Genomic DNA, 5,526 nt, shown 5'->3' on the forward strand with positions numbered 1-5,526 from the left:
CGCTCTCCTTTTTATGTGTTGTGCACTGGTTGAATTTCTTCAGGAATTGGTCTATAAACTCTGCAGAAGAGAAACTGTTTTCCACCCTGTATTTGAGTAGTTCCTATTCAAATCACCTCAATTAAGGACACGAGACTCTATTGTGATACAGTAGAATAATTATTAATAATAGTGTGATGATACAGCATTGCTGCAAAATCAGATGTATTCTTGGACTGTATATCTAAAAGAATTGCAGCTCAGAAGTGGACAGCACTTGTTGGGTGGTTATACTCGGACAATGACGTTGAAAACTGGGTACTTCATTACTGAAAATAATGACAAACAAAGAGATTTCAAGGGAAAAAAGTTACTATGAGTTAGAAGGGAACATATTATCTTACCATAGTTTAGCATGTCATGAGCATGAGGGAGTGCATAAGCTCTGCAGATGATGAAAATTCAGTTTTATGAATATTTTTGAGACTTGTCTTTGTCCTAATTAGGAATGCAACCTGAAAATTTTGAAATCCCTTAAAAAAAACTTCTAGAAGAAAAATGAGGCTGATATTGATTGAAATGTTTAATGATGTCACCTTTTCGTTTATGTTACGCTATATTCTAACACTATGCTAACTTAAATTGAAACCATAGTGATTTAGAAAAGAAAATATTTTGCTCTAAAAATATAAAAACTGGATGCTTTGAAGCTGCCAGAACATTTTTCTGCTTTTCTTAAAACATTTTCATGGAATTCACATGATTTCAAAAAGTATTCACCTCAAAGGAGCTGCCTTTTCAGAGAAAAGGGTTCCACTGATGTATTTTCTTTGACCATCTTTAAAGCTCCTGCACTACAGTTATTAAGAAAAAAGCACATAGAGTAGTGATTGTGACACCTTCCAGTGTCTAGTGCCAAATTTATTTTTAAAACATTGTATCTCATTCTCAGCAATGGGCTTTAGTTTTGGTCCTGGTGCCACTGTTTTGCTACTGGCAAGCTACGTATGAAGTCCACTGAAGACTCCCATCTCAGTTACATCCGTGCAGAAAGGAAGGAAATTATTTAGGGTGGTTAATAAAGTATCACAAGCTGTAATAGCATGACAGAGTAAGATGAGACAATTCAAGAGACCTGTGCAGGAGCTTTCCATATAGTGGACCACACTAGGTTGCTCCCTGAAGAGACCACATGATGTTTCCCCTGCTTGCGACATTCAGCCCCATTCTGGGAAGAGGACCACGACAGGTACAGTAAAGAGCCAGTGTGCTCTAGCAATCAGATGACTACAGCAGATGACCTAGAATGTGTCATCCTGTTTTATTCTGATTTTATGTACTGCATGCCTTTGCTTGGAGACATCACCGTGTTCATGAAACATATTATGAGGGAAGCAAGCACACAGTCAGGACCTTTTAAATTGAGAGGAAATTAGTACCAGTGCTCTTGTAAATGATTAAAAAAATATTTAGGGTAGAGTACACACTGACATTCAGAAGGAATTGGATCTGCAGCTACTGAATTGCCTATCCATTTTTGGCACATTAGAAATATGTGATTTGTTTCCTCTGTATTAGCTGGGATACATAAACATTCTCTGCATTACATAATCTTGGATAGAGAAGCAAAACTGTAATGATCAGATTCATAAATTGTAAAAATGGCATTCTCACCATTTATGACAACAATAAATCACTCTGACTGAAAGCCAGGCTTGCATTATGTCCATTCAGGTGTTACCTTCTGCTGCTTAGGGACAGCTCTGCTCGAAAATGAGTGATTGATTGGTCTGAAAGACGATATGCTGCAAACAGGGCATTCAGATGACGTTGCCCTTTTCGCTGACTTTCCTAAAGACTTAACATTCCTTGTAAGTCTAGAAGTTTTTTTAGAGAATCATAAACCATGGCTCCAATCATGCACAGACAGGCATGCCTAAAAAAATGAATCCTCTGATGGACTTTTGTGGGACTGAGTGTTTTTCACACATCACTTTGAGCTTTGGCTGGGACTTGGCATTTTTAGGGGTGTTCCCTCCAGTATTGGCTACTCCCATGAAGTAATTTCACCGAACATGGGAAGATGTCCATCTCTGTCGTGAGATGCATGGCCACTCTCTAGCGGTGCACATCAATCCGGTGACAAGGTGAGGCACCGTGGCTTATCTGGCAGGGTGAACAAGAGGATTTGGACAGAGAAACACTGGAGTGTACTCACAACGCAGAGTGGCAGCACAATTGACGAAAATAACCATATTGTGTAAATTTTGAGGTTGAATTTAGAGAAATGTTAATAATTGAGATGGACGGATTTATCTTTTCAAAATGTGTTGAATTTAGGCAATTAACAACACTTACTCCCTGGTTCCGTAGACCAAACAGGTCTTTTGCTGCTTACTAAGGCCTGGCTCCATCACTTTCTCTTCTATTTTTCCTGCTGCTGGTAATTTCACATGAAAGACTTTGTGATTCTACTTCATGGTCCTACTCCGTGTTCGCACTTGCAGAAGTCTGTATACCCCAGAAATTGCTTCCAAGAAATGTTTATCTTCTGTCATCTAGCTGCATGGTCATCTATGGGGTTTCACTAGGCTTGTGTCCTCATAGGCTTCCCATCGTTTATTAGACCTTCTCCTCTACACACTTTCCTCCATTACTGACCTGAATTATTTGGAACAGGCCTGATTTCTAAGGGTAATCGAGCTGTGTTTCTTCCTCCCAGTGAATGCTCAGCCTCATACGTATAGAGAGGTCTTACAGAAGTCCTACAAAGCAAAATTTTAATTCTGAAAATGAAAAAAATGGACTGTTTAGTGCTCATATGTGACGCTGAAGTAACTGTTCAGTGCATAAGCTAGAACTAGTCACAAACTGTCCTTAGAAATTAATTGTGAAAAATTAGATTTCTCTGAACTGTTTTTCATTTCCTAACAACTTTATAGTAAACAATGAGAAATAAAAATACATTTTAAATATCACTAAGATGATAGGAGTTTCCTTTTAACATTTCATACTGGTTTATTTACTACCTTATGAAAGAAGTTAGGGAAAAATGGTTAGATTTAGTGTATTCAATGAAGATATTTAAAATAACATTTGTCACAGGTAGGTAATTATTTTAACACATTTTTTATATTTGTACTGCTGAAAAATGGAAGTGTATTACACTTCCAGATCAGGTTGTTAATCTATCTGAAAGAAGGGTGTGATTCCTGGTAAGGTATTTGTTGTGCCAAGATATAGCTGAGTTGAATTCCTCCACTGAGCCATGTCAGTTGACACCAGGAGAGGCTCTAACACATTCTTAGGGAGCTGCTGAAATTCAGAAAAATTTAAGAGAAGAAATCAATTTCCAGGAACTCCCGGTGACTTTATTCTCCTTATTGTTGCACCCTCATTATCACATGGCTCTGGGTGCTTGCTCAAAAAGGACATTTGCAAAGGGTGAAAAACAAGCACAGGAAATATGCTGTGGGTGAAACTACCTGAGCACTTACAGTCCTGTGCCCCTATGGGTGATTCCCTAGAGCCGTATTGGCCGTGGGGTTTGTGTGAGGTTTTATGAGGTCCCACTCCTGCAGCTACGCGACTCCCCGTGGCTGTGCGACCAGCCAGGCTGGTGAGGAGAGCCCAGGCGAGCGTTTCAGTTTACCAGTTCCGTATCTTCATTTTCTCTAAATATTTACTGCAGACTAATTGGCCATCCATTGTCTGAGAGAGATGGGGGACTGGATGAGAATCATTTGGCTGAGATTGTGCAAGTTCAAAATGATGATTACGGGATTTGAGAAGCAACACTAGCAATTAAGCAAGCAGCAGACTGGAGGAGGTATACTTCCCACTGATTGCGCAGGCGGCGGCCTGGGGTGCTGTTGCCCAGGGATGCAGGTGTTGGGTGTTCCTGAACATATACATTGGCAAGTACAGCAAAAAGGAAGTGGATGTCACCTGGGCCGCTGAGTATTTGCGTGCTTTCAACTCCCTCATGGGTACCTGGGAACATCTAACCTCAGGTAGCATGAGTCAGATCACTGTAAAGCAGTTTTCCTGGACCTAGTCCCAAAACCCATCCCGAAACAGCTGCTCGTGCAGGACATACCTGCTTATTAGGCAAAGATGCTCTCTGGGAGACCTGTGTGCCGAGTCCTGCGCTGGCTGCCAGCTGACTTCTTGGTAAATCCAGCTTTTTTTTATAGCTGGTAATTTCCAAAGGGCTGAGGAAATACCTCCTGGGGCAGCCTCTGTCTGCTCGTGGGTTTGGGTTGATGCTCTCTGGATGAATCAGGAGGAGATCGCAGCAGAGCAGTCTTGGATGTCCTGCTTTCCCCCTCCGTGGTCTGAAGGCATGAAAGTTCGATTGACTAAGCTGAAAAACTTGCAAAGTAATAACTTTTCTATTTTGTCCTGATTTGAAACCATGTTTTATCGAATATTCAGATAAGCTTTGTGCAATGTGGGATTTGCATTTATTTTCTCCCTCAAGCATGTCAGAACAAATAGAAACACAAACTACATGACACAGAGGTCTCCTCATGGTTTGCGCTGTTGCGTGCCGTTTTTTGTCGTAATTGGATAGGGCTTATAGCATAAATCTGCAAAAAAATACAGACTAGAAAAGGCAATTGTTTTCTGTCTGACTGTAAGTGTATTTCACACCATTTGAAAATGTGAAGTTGGAAACAGCTTGGCTAGGGCGAAAGCCTAGTGTCACTGAATGGTGGGGGTTTGCCATTGACATGAGTGGGAGCGTGATTTCACTCATTTTTCATGCAGTATCTGATCTCTTTAGCTCTTGCCCTCCGGTCCTTCAGCCTTTCAAATGGGTACGCGAGGTTGTTTAAACCACACACGTTCGTGTTCTTAAATACACGCCCACCCCTGAATTTCAGACCCAGAGACAATAAACTCAGCGCCGAAAAAAATCCTTTCTCGTCCCGTTGATTATTTTCATACTGAGTCAGTTACGGGCGAATGCCAGAGGATGCGGCCGAAGTTTCCTTTATACGCAGAGGGGGCGATGGCGGGGGGAGCGGGGGGGGGGGGGTCAGCACAGGAGAATTAAGGAGCCCCCGCCGCTTCCTCGGGGCAGGAGCTGCCGGCAGCGCCCAAGTAACTTGCGGAGCGTGCCTGCTCCCCGGGAAGAGCTGGGTGTTGCTGTGCATGCGTGTGCGGGCAGCGGGGCCGGGGCGAGCGGCCGCTCACGCACGCCGGCTCCAGCCCCGCAGCCCCGGCGGCCACCCGGCCGCCGCCTCGCCCCGCCGCCAGCCCACGCGTGGGGCGCCCCTCCCCGCCCCGCGTGGGGCCGCTCCCCGCCTCCGCCCGGCCCCGCGCCCGGGCGGGCGGCGGCGGCGGCGGCAGCGGCGGGCGCTTCCCCTGCGCGGCGCGGCCGCGGCCGGGGGAAGGCGGCTCCCGCCGGGCCCAGCGCGGCGGCTGATGGCGGGGGGGCCGCGCCCGGCGGGGGCCGGCGGGGGCGCCCGCTGAGCGGCGGCGGCGGCGATGCCGGGGGGCCCGGCGCGGCGGGGCGCGCCCGCGGGGCCATGAGGGCGG

The sequence above is a fragment of the Gymnogyps californianus genome, chromosome 3, assembly GCF_018139145.2.
Source record: "Gymnogyps californianus isolate 813 chromosome 3, ASM1813914v2, whole genome shotgun sequence".
Classification (NCBI taxonomy): Eukaryota; Metazoa; Chordata; class Aves; order Accipitriformes; family Cathartidae; genus Gymnogyps; species Gymnogyps californianus.